Raw genomic sequence first — 17535 nt, 5'->3', positions numbered from 1 at the left:
AAAAAATGAAACATTTTTAGTTTTTTCTTTACGCTATTTAAAAAACAAAGTGATAGAATTTGTGTCCCATAACGTTTTATTTAGAACAATGTTTGCCTCCTTGTTCCGACTTTCGTAACGAAAGTAACGGAATATTTAAGCTCTGAGTGGTTTTTTTTTCAGACAAATTTCGACTTTTTACCTAGCCAACTTGGACAGAATTTTTATTATCTCATTCAAAAAGTATTGTTGTCCTGGGCTTAAATATGGAAAGATATTTCATCTGTGATCACTTTTTTTAAAATTAAGGGAGTTTAAAAATTGCCTTTTTGGCCAAAATGGGACAATTAACGAGCGATATAACTCGCGCTATTAGCGCATAAGCGGAGATTTAATCCGTCATAGAAATCGTCCCAAATTGATTGAAGGAAGATTAATTGCCATAATTGATATGTTACTACGAGCAAAAATTATCACTTTGCACTTTAGTTGGCGTGTGGGGGTATGATTTTTACAAAATAAGACTCAAATTAAAAAAAATTTCTCGTTTTATTTTCTTACGTTTAATTTTTTTCATGTTTTTACTGCTCCATAGACTTTGAAAGATAGTGGGAACATTCAAGGTTTTGCCTTGATAAGAGCAGTCTTGTTGTTCGACTTTCGATACGAAAGTAACGGAATATTTGTGCTCGGGGTGGGTTTTTTTTCTTCAGACAAATTTCGACTTTTTAACTAGCCATTTTGACTGAATTTTTTTATCATTCAAAAGGTATTGTTACCCTGAGCTTAAATTTGAAAAGATATTTCACCTGTAATCATTTTTAGTAAAATTATGAGGGTTTAAAGATTGCCATTTTGGCCATTTTGACCAATTTTGGACACTTAACGCGCGATATAATTCGCGCTATTAACGCGTAAGCGGAGATTTAATCCTTCTTATAAATCGTTCCAAATTGGTGGAACGAAGCTTATGTGCCATAATGGATTTGTTACAAGGAACGAAATCTAGCTTTTTGTACTTTATATGGCGTGTGGGGGGATGATTTTCATAAAAAAATTCAAATTTTAGAAAAAAAAATGTTCATTTCATTTTATTTCTTTTAATTTTTTTATGTTATTACTGCTGCTCCATAAACATTAAAAGGCAATCGGAACATTCAGGGCTTCGCCCTGATACGAGCAGTCGTGTTCACTTTGGAATGATTAATTTTGCCGATCAAGTTTCAATTGGACAAAATATAACTGGAGTCAGTTATCGCCATTTGAATTATATTTAAGCTCGGAGTGTTTTTTTTTTCAGACAAATTTCGACTTTTTACCTAGCCAACTTGGACAGAATTTTTATTATATCATTCAAAAAGTATTGTTGTCCTGGGCTTAATATTGGAAAGATATTTCATCTGTGATCATTTTTTGTAAAGTTAAGGGAGTTTAAAAATTGCCTTTTTGGCCAAAATGGGACAATTAACGAGCGATATAACTCGCGCTATTAGCGCATAAGCGGAGATTTAATCCGTCATAGAAATTATCCCAAATTGATTGAAGGAAGATTAATTGCCATAATTGATATGTTACTACGAGCGAAAATTATCACTTTGCACTTTAGATGGCGTGTGGGGGTATGATTTTTACAAAATAAGACTCAAATTAAAAAAAAATTCTCGTTTTATTTTTTTACGTTTACTTTTTTTCATTTTTTTACTGCTCCACAGACTTTAAAAGATAGTGGGAACATTCAAGGTTTTGCCTTGATAAGAGCAGTCTTGTTGTTCGACTTTCGATACGAAAGTAACGGAATATTTGGGCTCGGTGTGGGTTTTTTTTTTCTTCAGACAAATTCCGACTTTTTAACTAGCCATTTTTGACTGAATTTTTTTATCATTCAAAAGGTATTATTACCCTGAGCTTAAATTTGAAAATATATTTCAGCTGTGATCAGTTTTCGTAAAGTTATGAGGGTTTAAAGATTGTCATTTTGGCCATTCTGACCAATTTTGGACAATTAACGCGCGATATAATTCGCGCTATTAACGCGTAAGCGGAGATTTAATCCTTCTTATAAATCGTTCCAAATTGGTGGAACGAAGCTTATGTGCCATAATGGATTTGTTACAAGGAACGAAATCTAGCTTTTTGTACTTTATATGGCGTGTGGGGGGATGATTTTCATAAAAAAATTCAAATTTTAGAAAAAAAAATGTTCATTTCATTTTATTTCTTTTAATTTTTTTATGTTATTACTGCTGCTCCATAAACCTTAAAAGGCAAATCGGAACATTCAGGGCTTCGCCCTGATACGAGCAGTCGTGTTCACTTTGGAATGATTAATTTTGCCGATCAAGTTTCAATTGGACAAAATATAACTCGAGTCAGTTATCGCCATTTGAATTATAGAGTCAAAGTAGTCCTGAATCTCCTCAAAACGGTCATATGTGAAAATTTCGTTTAATTCGGAGTTTTGGACATCAACCCGTTGAAGTTTCTTGTAATAGACTAGAAATTACAAAAGTTGGTTCGAGTTCTCAGGCCAATTTTCATGACAATTGGACTAAGTTTAATGGACAATTGAACAAAAGGACAATTAGGACAATTGAGCAAAATTAAAAAGACAGCTGGTATCAGAGTGAAGATGGGATTGTTTCGATTGCCTTTCGGCGCTAATGAAAAATATTTTGGTCTTACTTAAAATGTTGAATTTTTTCCACGCGCTATCTACGTGATATATATTGTGATATATTTTGTGTTTGGTAATAAACAGCGATGATTTTCATTATCCGAAAAAAAACGTACAAAACTTCTTATATTTAATGTGGTTTCGGTTCAGTTGAGCAAAAAAATTATGATAACAACAAATGCTCGGAATTTTAGCAGAGCTAATATAGTGCATTTGTTTTGCGAAGTTCGGGATCAAAAATAGAGCACAGAAATGGTTAACTTTGCGATTTTAGGCCATTAAAAAATACTCTAAAACTACCGGACCAATTACTAACAAAGCCAAAATTATATCAAAGTGAGTCTATTACGTAGCCTAGCAACTTTAAACAAAGGTATGATCTCCAAAACAAATACCCAAATTCTTTCACAACGCTTTTAAATGAAATATGGGGGATCTTGTTAACTATTTCCTCCCCCTTTTGGACTTTGTAACCTATGCATGTATTATTTTTGATATACATTTCTGTATAAAATATGCAATTCAAAAATGTCAAAAGTTAATTGGGTTTTTATTTTTAAGCGTTCGTATTTGTATTAGCTACTGTTTATATAGTACCTACATAAAAATTTGAATTAAAAAAAATATTCTGAAAATTGTCTAAGCTATTGAAAATGTGACAACCAAAGTTCTGAAAATTAAAATAGGTAGAATAAAAGATCCAATATGGGGTTTTAAAGATTAAAAATGAATGTTTTTTGTCTATCAAATGAATCTTTTTGGGATGTGTTTGAAAAAATTTTGATTGATATGGGTTTTTCATTTATTAATCCGGTAGTTTTATCAAAATTTTTGATTGACAAAATCCAGAAAATGATTGTTTGTGGGTAGTATGTGCTAAAGTTATGAGTAGTATTTGTTTCATCATTTTTTTTTAAAGTCAACCCATTTTGAAACAAAAAAATGCGTTTTATTTTTCAACTTTTGTTGGTGTGTTTCCGAAAAATTTAAATTAGCATCTAATAATAAGAACAAATTTGTTGCTTCAATTCATCATCGAAGAATTTTTTTTGGTGCTGACCTGTTAATAGACGGAAGATAAATAGGACGAAAGAATATCTTCTGTTCAATTTCAAAAAGTCGGAACAAAAGTACAGGGGGAACGGTTGAAGAGACCCGAACGCTTTACATTCCAGCCCGGGCTGAGGCACTCGACTCATGATTTGACCCTGTTCGACTCATGATTAGACCCTGTTCGACTCATGAATCGACCCTGTTCGACTCATGATTCGACCCTGTTCGACTCATGATTCGACCCTGTTCGACTCATGATTCGACCCTGTTCGACACATGATTCGACAGTGTTCGACTCATGATTCGACCCTGTTCGACTCTATCGACCCTGTTCGACTCATGATTCCACCCTGTTCGACTCATGAGTCGACCCTCTTTGAACCATGATTCGACCCTGTTCCACTCATGATTCGACCCTGTTCGACTCATGATTCGACCCTGTTCGACTCATGATTCGACCCTGTTCGATTCATGATTCGACCCTGTTTGACTCAAGATTCGACCCTATGCGACTCATGATTCGACCCTCTTTGAATCATGATTCGACCCTGTTCGACTCATGATTCGACCCTGTTCGACTCATGATTCGACCTTGTTCGACTCATGATTCGACCCTGTTCGACTCTATCGACCCTGTTCGACTCATGATTCGACCCTGTTCGACTCATGAATCGACCCTCTTTGAATCATGATTTGACCCTGTTCGACTCATGATTCGACCCTGTTCGACTCATGATTCGACCCTGTTCGACTCATGATTCGACCCTGTTCGACTCATGATTCGACAGTGTTCGACTCATGATTCGACCCTGTTCGACTCTATCGACCCTGTTCGACTCATGATTCCACCCTGTTCGACTCATGAGTCGACCCTCTTTGAACCATGATTCGACCCTGTTCCACTCATGATTCGACCCTGTTCGACTCATGATTTGACCCTGTTCGACTCATGATTCGACCCTGTTCGACTCTATCGACCCTGTTCGACTCATGATTCGACCCTGTTCGACTCATGATTCGACCCTGTTCGATTCATGATTCGACCCTGTTTGACTCAAGATTCGACCCTATGCGACTCATGATTCGACCCTGTTCGACTCATGATTCGACCTTTTTCGACTCATGATTAGACCCTGTTGGACTTTATCGACCCTGCTCGTCTCATGATTCGACCCTGTTCGACTCATGATTCGACCCTCTTTGAATCATTATCCGACCCTGTTGGACTCATGATTCGACCCTGTTCGACTCTATCGACCCTGTTTGAATCATGATTCCACCCTGTTCGACTCATGATTCGACCCTGTTCGACTCATGATTCGACCTTGTTCGACTCTATCGACCCTGTTCGACTCATGATTCGACCATGTTCGACTCATGATTCGACCCTGTTCGGCTCATGATTCGACCCTGTTCGACTCATGATTCGACCCTGTTCGACTCATGATTCGACCCTGTTCGACTCATGATTCGACCTTTTTCGACTCATGATTAGACCCTGTTGGACTTTATCGACCCTGCTCGTCTCATGATTCGACCCTGTTCGACTCATGATTCGACCCTCTTTGAATCATTATCCGACCCTGTTGGACTCATGATTCGACCCTGTTTGACTCTATCGACCCTGTTTGAATCATGATTCGACCCTGTTCTACTCATGATTCGACCCTGTTTGACTCATGATTCGACCCTGTTCGAATCTATCGACCCTGCTCGTCTCATGATTCGACCCTGTTCGACTCATGATTCGACCCTCTTTGAATCATGATTCGACCCTGTTGGACTCATGATTCGACCCTGTTCGACTCTATCGACCCTGTTTGAATCATGATTCGACCCTGTTCGACTCATGATTCGACCCTCTTTGAATCATGATTCGACCCTGTTCGACTCATGATTCGACCCTGTTCGACTCATGATTCGACCTTTTTCGACTCATGATTAGACCCTGTTTGACTCTATCGACCCTGCTCGTCTCATGATTCGACCCTGTTCGACTCATGATTCGACCCTCTTTGAATCGTGATTCGACACTCTTTGAATCATGATTCGACCCTGTTCGACTCTATCGACCCTGTTTGAATCATGATTCGACCCTGTTCGACTCATGATTCGACCCTGTTCGACTCATGATTCGACCCTGTTCGACTCTATCGACCCTGCTCGTCTCATGATTCGACCCTGTTCGACTCATGATTCGACCCTGTTCGACTCATGATTCGACCTTTTTCGACTCATGATTAGATCCTGTTGGACTTTATCGACCCTGCTCGTCTCATGATTCGACCCTGTTCGACTCATGATTCGACCCTCTTTGAATCATTATCCGACCCTGTTGGACTCATGATTCGACCCTGTTCGACTCTATCGACCCTGTTTGAATCATGATTCGACCCTGTTCTACTCATGATTCGACCCTGTTTGACTCATGATTCGACCCTGTTCGAATCTATCGACCCTGCTCGTCTCATGATTCGACCCTGTTCGACTCATGATTCGACCCTCTTTGAATCATGATTCGACCCTGTTGGACTCATGATTCGACCCTGTTCGACTCTATCGACCCTGTTTGAATCATGATTCGACCCTGTTCGACTCATGATTCGACCCTCTTTGAATCATGATTCGACCCTGTTCGACTCATGATTCGACCCTGTTCGACTCATGATTCGACCTTTTTCGACTCATGATTAGACCCTGTTTGACTCTATCGACCCTGCTCGTCTCATGATTCGACCCTGTTCGACTCATGATTCGACCCTCTTTGAATCGTGATTCGACACTCTTTGAATCATGATTCGACCCTGTTCGACTCTATCGACCCTGTTTGAATCATGATTCGACCCTGTTCGACTCATGATTCGACCCTGTTCGACTCATGATTCGACCCTGTTCGACTCTATCGACCCTGCTCGTCTCATGATTCGACCCTGTTCGACTCATGATTCGACCCTCTTTGAAACATGATTCGACCCTGTTGGACTCATGATTCGACCCTGTTCGACTCTATCGACCCTGTTTGAATCATGATTCGACCCTGTTCCACTCATGATTCGACCCTCTTTGAATCATGATTCGACCCTGTTCGATTCATGATTCGTCCCTGTTCGACTCATGATTCGACCTTTTTCGACTCATGATTAGACCCTGTTCGACTCTAACGACCCTGCTCGTCTCATGATTCGACCCTGTTCGACTCATGATTCGACCCTCTTTGAATCATGATTCGACCCTCTTTGAATCATGATTCGACCCTGTTTGACTCTATCGACCCTGTTTGAATCATGATTCGACCCTGTTCGACTCATGATTCGACCCTGTTCGACTCATGATTCGACCCTGTTCGACTCTATCGACCCTGTTCGACTCATGATTCGACCCTGTTCGACTCATGATTCGACCCTGTTCGGCTGATAATTCGACCCTGTTCGACTCATGATTCGACCCTCTTTGAATCATGATTCTACCCTGTTCGACTCATGATTCGACCCTGTTCGACTCATGATTCGACCTTTTTCGACTCATGATTATACCCTGTTCGACTCTATCGACCCTGCTCGTCTCATGATTCGACCCTGTTCGACTCATGATTCGACCCTCTTTGAATCATGATTCGACCCTGTTGGACTCATGATTCGACCCTGTTCGACTCATGATTCGACCCTGTTCGACTCATGATTCGACCCTGTTCGACTCATGATTCGACCCTCTTTGAACCATGATTCGACCCTTTTCAACTCTATCGACCCTGTTTGAATCATGATTCGACCCTGTTCGACTCACGATTCGACCCTGTTCGATTCATGATTCGACACTGTTCGACTCATGATTCGACCCTGTTCGACTCTATCGACCCTGTTTGACTCATGATTCGACCCTGCTCGACTCATGATTCGACCCTGTTCGACTCATGATTCGACCCTGTTCGACTCATGATTCGACCCTTTTCGACTCATGATTCGAACCTGTTCGACTCATGATTCGACCCTGTTCGTCTCATGATTCGACCCTGTTCGACTCATGATTCGACCCTCTTTGAATCATGATTCGACCCTGTTGGACTCATGATTCGACCCTGTTCGACTCTATCGACCCTGTTTGAATCATGATTCGACCCTGTTCCACTCATGATTCGACCCTCTTTGAATCATGATTCGACCCTGTTCGATTCATGATTCGTCCCTGTTCGACTCATGATTCGACCTTTTTCGACTCATGATTAGACCCTGTTCGACTCTAACGACCCTGCTCGTCTCATGATTCGACCCTGTTCGACTCATGATTCGACCCTCTTTGAATCATGATTCGACCCTCTTTGAATCATGATTCGACCCTGTTTGACTCTATCGACCCTGTTTGAATCATGATTCGACCCTGTTCGACTCATGATTCGACCCTGTTCGACTCATGATTCGACCCTGTTCGACTCTATCGACCCTGTTCGACTCATGATTCGACCCTGTTCGACTCATGATTCGACCCTGTTCGGCTGATAATTCGACCCTGTTCGACTCATGATTCCACCCTCTTTGAATCATGATTCTACCCTGTTCGACTCATGATTCGACCCTGTTCGACTCATGATTCGACCTTTTTCGACTCATGATTATACCCTGTTCGACTCTATCGACCCTGCTCGTCTCATGATTCGACCCTGTTCGACTCATGATTCGACCCTCTTTGAATCATGATTCGACCCTGTTGGACTCATGATTCGACCCTGTTCGACTCATGATTCGACCCTGTTCGACTCATGATTCGACCCTGTTCGACTCATGATTCGACCCTCTTTGAACCATGATTCGACCCTTTTCAACTCTATCGACCCTGTTTGAATCATGATTCGACCCTGTTCGACTCACGATTCGACCCTGTTCGATTCATGATTCGACACTGTTCGACTCATGATTCGACCCTGTTCGACTCTATCGACCCTGTTTGACTCATGATTCGACCCTGCTCGACTCATGATTCGACCCTGTTCGACTCATGATTCGACCCTGTTCGACTCATGATTCGACCCTTTTCGACTCATGATTCGAACCTGTTCGACTCATGATTCGACCCTGTTCGACTCATGATTCGACCTTTTTCGACTCATGATTATACCCTGTTCGACTCTATCGACCCTGCTCGTCTCATGATTCGACCCTGTTCGACTCATGATTCGACCCCCTTTGAATCATGATTCGACCCTGTTGGACTCATGATTCGACCCTGTTCGACTCATGATTCGACCCTGTTCGACTCATGATTCGACCCTGTTCGACTCTTGATTCGACCCTCTTTGAATCATGATTCGACCCTTTTCAACTCTATCGACCCTGTTTGAATCATGATTCGACCCTGTTCGACTCACGATTCGACCCTGTTCGATTCATGATTCGACACTGTTCGACTCATGATTCGACCCTGTTCGACTCTATCGACCCTGTTTGACTCATGATTCGACCCTGCTCGACTCATGATTCGACCCTGTTCGACTCATGATTCGACCCTGTTCGACTCATGATTCGACCCTTTTCGACTCATGATTCGAACCTGTTCGACTCATGATTCGACCCTGTTCGACTCTATCGACCCTGTTTGACTCAAGATTCGACCCTGTTCGACCCATGATTTGACTTTGTTTGACTATAGTGTCTTAATTTGTTACGAAAATCGGATTCCGTTCGAATGTGTCGGTCGAATCATGAGTCGAACACCTCAGCCCGGGATGCATATATTTTTAGGTATTTTCCTTTGCGGAGTGGCAACAAGATCTTAAGACGGTCATGGTAACTTTTAACTTCAAAAATTGATTCACTGTAGCAAATGTATTCACTAATGTTTTCACACTGATTTTCCAATAATGACTTTCTGAAACTTATTAGAACATGCATTCAAATTAGGAACAGAAGATGGTTAATTGCTAGGCCAGGGATATTTGAGTTAATAATTTAAGCAGTGCTGTGAATAATTTATTATAACTTTTTTTGCTCGAAAAATTATTACATTCAACTTTGCTTCGAAAGAATATAAGTACACACCAGTGACGCAAATTTTAACATAATGTTCAATACATTCTATTTGGAAAATCCGATTCTTTATAAGCTGTTTTGGCCCTAATATTCACTTGAGAAAATTATAAACATAGTTATTTTGGATAATAAACCGTTATGTTTGTTGTTCGTGGTCGGCGGACCATATAAATTAGATTTTGACGCATCTTACCGTCAGGGTTGGATGTTAGCAATTGAAAGAACTACACATACATACCAGCAGGCAGACTATCTAGCTCCTCGGAGGCTCAAAAACAGTTCAATTTTACAAATTTCGAACTAAAAACTATGAAAACCTAACTATATAACTCTGCTTCAATTTGCAAAACAATTCTGCATGTCCCATCTCAGCCAATCAAGTTTTTGCCACATTTGTCAAGTTACTCTCGACTATCAAATGGGCAAATGAAGGAGGTCTGATTGCTGGCCGCACCCCTAACATGGTGATCGCCCGCAGAATATTTTTGAATGTATCTTGTCTGAGTGTTTTCCTCGTCACAAAAGGACAAAAATTAGTAAAAAATTTCAAAGTAGTCAACTTGCTCTAAGCATTCCATAGCTGACTGATTTTTCAGCTTATTCCTTTCAGTTTTTCGAATACTGAATTCTGACTAGCTGTCCTTGTTTTACAGCATTTGGTCTTTCGGACTATTGGGGTGCCACCAGCTAGATGAATGATGGGAAAAAATTTTATCGTTCCTGTTAAAATTTATGATTGTTCGTGGCTAAAAATTTTTCAAAGCTTGATAACATGAGTTCAAATTTTACAGTCAGATTTGAATATGCTTTTTATTTTCAAAATGAGGCATTCAGAACTGCTTGTTTTCTCCTGTGTAGTGCGTGGTGTAGCTCTCTCACTATAAACGAGCCTTTTCAAGCTTGCGACAGCAAGTTTCTTGTAATCGGGATTAACTAAAAGAAACAATGGGGTCGATTGAAAGATTCCTTTGTTTCAATTTTTAATTGAAGTTATAAGTCTCGGTTGGATTATCTCATAGATCATAGTCGATCTCGTTCTACTCATGATTCGACCCTGTTCGACTCTATCGACCCTGTTTGACTCAAGATTCGACCCTGCTCGTCTCATGATTCGACCCTGTTCGACTCATGATTCGACCCTCTTTGAATCATGATTCGACCCTGTTGGACTCATGATTCGACCCTGTTCGACTCTATCGACCCTGTTTGAATCATGAGTTGACCCTGTTCGACTCATGATTCGACCCTCTTTGAATCGTGATTCGACCCTCTTTGAATCATGATTTGACTTTGTTTCACTATAGTGTCTTAATTTGTGACGAAAATCGGATTCCGTTCGAATGTGTCGGTCGAATCATGAGTCGAACACCTCAGCCCGGGATGCATATATTTTTAGGTATTTTCCTTTGCGGAGTGGCAACAAGATCTTAAGACGGTCATGGTAACTTTTAACTTCAAAAATTGATTCACTGTAGCAAATGTATTCACTAATGTTTTCACACTGATTTTCCAATAATGACTTTCTGAAACTTATTAGAACATGCATTCAAATTAGGAACAGAAGATGGTTAATTGCTAGGCCAGGGATATTTGAGTTAATAATTTAAGCAGTGCTGTGAATAATTTATTATAACTTTTTTTGCTCGAAAAATTATTACATTCAACTTTGCTTCGAAAGAATATAAGTACACACCAGTGACGCAAATTTTAACATAATGTTCAATACATTCTATTTGGAAAATCTGATTCTTTATAAGCTGTTTTGGCCCTAATATTCACTTGAGAAAATTATAAACATAGTTATTTTGGATAAAAAACCGTTATGTTTGTTGTTCGTGGTCGGCGGACCATATAAATTAGATTTTGACGCATCTTACCGTCAGGGTTGGATGTTAGCAATTGAAAGAACTACACATACATACCAGCAGGCAGACTATCTAGCTCCTCGGAGGCTCAAAAACAGTTCAATTTTACAAATTTCGAACTAAAAACTATGAAAACCTAACTATATAACTCTGCTTCAATTTGCAAAACAATTCTGCATGTCCCATCTCAGCCAATCAAGTTTTTGCCACATTTGTCAAGTTACTCTCGACTATCAAATGGGCAAATGAAGGAGGTCTGATTGCTGGCCGCACCCCTAACATGGTGATCGCCCGCAGAATATTTTTGAATGTATCTTGTCTGAGTGTTTTCCTCGTCACAAAAGGACAAAAATTAGTAAAAAATTTCAAAGTAGTCAACTTGCTCTAAGCATTCCATAGCTGACTGATTTTTCAGCTTATTCCTTTCAGTTTTTCGAATACTGAATTCTGACTAGCTGTCCTTGTTTTACAGCATTTGGTCTTTCGGACTATTGGGGTGCCACCAGCTAGATGAATGATGGGAAAAAATTTTATCGTTCCTGTTAAAATTTATGATTGTTCGTGGCTAAAAATTTTTCAAAGCTTGATAACATGAGTTCAAATTTTACAGTCAGATTTGAATATGCTTTTTATTTTCAAAATGAGGCATTCAGAACTGCTTGTTTTCTCCTGTGTAGTGCGTGGTGTAGCTCTCTCACTATAAACGAGCCTTTTCAAGCTTGCGACAGCAAGTTTCTTGTAATCGGGATTTACTAAAAGAAACAATGGGGTCGATTGAAAGATTCCTTTGTTTCAATTTTTAATTGAAGTTATAAGTCTCGGTTGGATTATCTCATAGATCATAGTCGATCTCCTTCTACTCATGATTCGACCCTGTTCGACTCTATCGACCCTGTTTGACTCAAGATTCGACCCTGCTCGTCTCATGATTCGACCCTGTTCGACTCATGATTCGACCCTCTTTGAATCATGATTCGACCCTGTTGGACTCATGATTCGACCGTGTTCGACTCTATCGACCCTGTTTGAATCATGATTCGACCCTGTTCAACTCATGATTCGACCCTCTTTGAATCGTGATTCGACCCTCTTTGAATCATGATTCGACCCTGTTCGACTCTATCGACCCTGTTCGACTCATGATTCGAACTTTTTCGACTCATGATTAAACCCTTTTCGACTCTATCGACCCTACTCGTCTCATGATTCGACCCTGTTCGACTCATGATTCGACCCTCTTTGAATCGTGATTCGACCCTCTTTGAATCATGATTCGACCCTGTTCGACTCTATCGACCCTGTTTGAATCATGATTCGACCCTGTTCGACTCATGATTCGACCCTGTTCGACTCATGATTCGACCCTGTTCGACTCTATCGACCCTGCTCGTCTCATGATTCGACCCTGTTCGACTCATGATTCGACCCTCTTTGAATCATGATTCGACCCTGTTGGACTCATGATTCGACCCTGTTCGACTCTGTCGACCCTGTTTGAATCATGATTCGACCCTGTTCGACTCATGATTCGACCCTGTTCGATTCATGATTCGACCTTTTTCGACTCATGATTAGACCCTGTTCAACTCTATCGACCCTGCTCGTCTCATGATTCGACCCTGTTCGACTCATGATTCGACCCTGTTCGAATCTATCGACCCTGCTCGTCTCATGAATCGACCCTGTTTGACTCATGATTCGACCCTCTTTGAATCATGATTCGACCCTGTTCGACTCATGATTCGACCCTGTTCGACTCATGATTCGACCTTTTTCGACTCATGATTAGACCCTGTTCGACTCTATCGACCCTGTTCGACTCATGATTCGACCCTGTTCGACTCTATCGACCCTGCTCGTCTCATGATTCGACCCTGTTCGACTCATGATTCGACCCTCTTTGAATCGTGATTCGACCCTGTTGGACTCATGATTCGACCCTGTTCGACTCTGTCGACCCTGTTTGAATCATGATTCGACCCTGTTCGACTCATGATTCGACCCTCTTTGAATCATGATTCGACCCTGTTCGATTCATGATTCGACCCTGTTCGACTCATGATTCGACCTTTTTCGACTCATGATTAGACCCTGTTCGACTCTAACGACCCTGCTCGTCTCATGATTCGACCCTGTTCGACTCATGATTCGACCCTCTTTGAATCATGATTCGACCCTCTTTGAATCATGATTCGACCCTGTTTGACTCTATCGACCCTGTTTGAATCATGATTCGACCCTGTTCGACTCATGATTCGACCCTGTTCGACTCATGATTCGAACCTGTTCGACTCTATCGACCCTGTTCGACTCATGATTCGACCCTGTTCGACTCATGATTCGACCCTGTTCGGCTCATGATTCGACCCTGTTCGACTCATGATTAGACCCTCTTTGAATCATGATTCGACCCTGTTCGACTCATGATTCGACCCTCTTCGACTCATGATTCGACCTTTTTCGACTCATGATTAGACCCTGTTCGACTCTATCGACCCTGCTCGTCTCATGATTCGACCCTGTTCGACTTATGATTCGACCCTCTTTGAATCATGATTCGACCCAGTTGGACTCATGATTCGACCCTGTTCGACTCATGATTCGACCCTGTTCGACTCATGATTCGACCCTGTTCGACTCATGATTCGACCCTCTTTGAATCATGATTCGACCCTTTTCAACTCTATCGACCCTGTTTGAATCATGATTCGACCCTGTTCGACTCACGATTCGACCCTGTTCGACTCATGATTCGACACTGTTCGACTCATGATTCGACCCTGTTCGACTCTATCGACCCTGTTTGACTCATGATTCGACCCTGCTCGACTCATGATTCGACCCTGTTCGACTCATGATTCGACCCTGTTCGACTCATGATTCGAACCTGTTCGACTCATGATTCGACCCTGTTCGACTCTATCGACCCTGTTTGACTCAAGATTCGACCCTGTTCGACCCATGATTTGACTTTGTTTGACTATAGTGTCTTAATTTGTGACGAAAATCGGATTCCGTTCGAATGTGTCGGTCGAATCATGAGTCGAACACCTCAGCCCGGGATGCATATATTTTTAGGTATTTTCCTTTGCGGAGTGGCAACAAGATCTTAAGACGGTCATGGTAACTTTTAACTTCAAAAATTGATTCACTGTAGCAAATGTATTCACTAATGTTTTCACACTGATTTTCCAATAATGACTTTCTGAAACTTATTAGAACATGCATTCAAATTAGGAACAGAAGATGGTTAATTGCTAGGCCAGGGATATTTGAGTTAATAATTTAAGCAGTGCTGTGAATAATTTAATATAACTTTTTTTGCTCGAAAAATTATTACATTCAACTTTGCTTCGAAAGAATATAAGTACACACCAGTGACGCAAATTTTAACATAATGTTCAATACATTCTATTTGGAAAATCTGATTCTTTATAAGCTGTTTTGGCCCTAATATTCACTTGAGAAAATTATAAACATAGTTATTTTGGATAAAAAACCGTTATGTTTGTTGTTCGTGGTCGGCGGACCATATAAATTAGATTTTGACGCATCTTACCGTCAGGGTTGGATGTTAGCAATTGAAAGAACTACACATACATACCAGCAGGCAGACTATCTAGCTCCTCGGAGGCTCAAAAACAGTTCAATTTTACAAATTTCGAACTAAAAACTATGAAAACCTAACTATATAACTCTGCTTCAATTTGCAAAACAATTCTGCATGTCCCATCTCAGCCAATCAAGTTTTTGCCACATTTGTCAAGTTACTCTCGACTATCAAATGGGCAAATGAAGGAGGTCTGATTGCTGGCCGCACCCCTAACATGGTGATCGCCCGCAGAATATTTTTGAATGTATCTTGTCTGAGTGTTTTCCTCGTCACAAAAGGACAAAAATTAGTAAAAAATTTCAAAGTAGTCAACTTGCTCTAAGCATTCCATAGCTGACTGATTTTTCAGCTTATTCCTTTCAGTTTTTCGAATACTGAATTCTGACTAGCTGTCCTTGTTTTACAGCATTTGGTCTTTCGGACTATTGGGGTGCCACCAGCTAGATGAATGATGGGAAAAAATTTTATCGTTCCTGTTAAAATTTATGATTGTTCGTGGCTAAAAATTTTTCAAAGCTTGATAACATGAGTTCAAATTTTACAGTCAGATTTGAATATGCTTTTTATTTTCAAAATGAGGCATTCAGAACTGCTTGTTTTCTCCTGTGTAGTGCGTGGTGTAGCTCTCTCACTATAAACGAGCCTTTTCAAGCTTGCGACAGCAAGTTTCTTGTAATCGGGATTTACTAAAAGAAACAATGGGGTCGATTGAAAGATTCCTTTGTTTCAATTTTTAATTGAAGTTATAAGTCTCGGTTGGATTATCTCATAGATCATAGTCGATCTCGTTCTAGAGTTAAATTGAATTTTATATAAACAGATAACTTAATGTTAACTTTTACCAATGGGAGTGGATTTACAAATTATGAAAATAAAACTTTTCCATCAAAATATTTCACTGGCAGATGGTGGAGAGAAGATGGGATGAAATTACTGTCCGCTGCTTGTCGAGAAAAGCTTCAATGTCCAGTGCCCGCTGTCAGTTGAGACGTTGTTCGACACTTGGGTGGTTGCTCTCGGTGTCCGTTTTGATTTATTTAATTAAATTCAATAAGTTCTCTTTTTTAAATCTTTTCAGTGTTAAATGACTACAAAAAAAATAGGATTGAATATATTTCACTTTTAATTTTTAAAGAAGGAATTGTTAACTTAAAAAGGAAAACATATCTTAACGAATTAAGAAGGAAAAGAGTCCACTCGAAACTTATACAAATAATTAAAGCAATAGTTTTTTGTAATTGTGTAAAATTTACAATTCTATTACTCACATCTTTTTTAGATGAGCAGTCGTGAATGCAAATCTTTAATTAGGATTTGCTTAAATTATGAACAAAATTATTAAGTATCAATTTTAAATGACGACTTTAAAGTAAAAGAAAAAACCGCTGTTGCTACGAATGTCCCCTGAAGCTTCAACGTGTTGAGTTCCGGCTCCAAGGAATACTTGAGGTACGTAGCAAAATTGGGGATGTCGTGAGATAGGTTCATCTCACGGGGTGCCGGACATCAAGCCGACGGGACTTCAAGCCGAATCGTAAAATTAGGGACTTCAAGCAGAATATTTCCTACTAAACTCGTGGAATATGATTAATTTGCAAACTTTTTTGAAGAGGTTCTGAAGTTCATGATCTTTCTTCACAAGTTATTGGCGTTTTCATAAAATTTAAGCCTCCAAATGATGTTTCGGAAAGTTGAAAAGTAAAATATGGTTGAAGGCGTTTTTCATGTTTATAATTTATGCATTTCAAAAACCGGCTGATGTTATTAACGGATGCCAATCACAAATGGTGCATTGTCAATGAATAACGTTTATTATGGACTAAACTTGCCAAAATTTTTGAAAAATAACGTTTTACAGATGATAAAATAGTGTTTTGAGGTGCTTGTAAAATTTTAATTTCGGCATGAAGTCCCTTCGGCTTGAAGTCCCGTCGGCTTGTTGTCCTAGACCCCATCTCACAATGTTTCTGCACGCGTATCCGTTCGGCCACTTCGGGAAACTTCCCTGATTCCTTGGGCAGGCCATCTTCTAAAGACAGAGAGGCTTAGTTTTTGTGCCTCTTTCTGTTTCTGATTTGCCTTTTATGTAAATGCCTGGATGCCAGGATTTTAACCGGTTCTGGTGCCGTGTCTCCGTTGCGGCAATTCCAAATTGATGCTGGGTCGTACTCCATTCTATATACATTTTTTTTGTTTAACGCCTTTTTGTTAAGTTTGCTTTTCTTTGCAACATATAGACAGCTTTGTTTATACAAGAAAGTTTTATAAAAGGGTCATCCTGGGGTCATGCAGAGTCTTACCATTGCCTTCCCTTTTTATGGTAAAAAGGAC

At 40.1% G+C, this 17535-nt stretch overlaps 1 pseudogene; it reads left to right on the top strand.

Annotated features, from left to right (window-relative positions):
- Nucleotides 1-17535, top strand: part of LOC134841606 (uncharacterized protein DDB_G0283357-like) — a 43533-nt pseudogene that overhangs the window by 654 nt on the left and 25344 nt on the right.

This window comes from Symsagittifera roscoffensis, chromosome 3 (genome assembly GCF_963678635.1).
Source record: "Symsagittifera roscoffensis chromosome 3, txSymRosc1.1, whole genome shotgun sequence".
NCBI lineage: Eukaryota > Metazoa > Xenacoelomorpha > Acoela > Convolutidae > Symsagittifera > Symsagittifera roscoffensis.
This window is presented reverse-complemented; position numbering and strand designations above follow the sequence as displayed.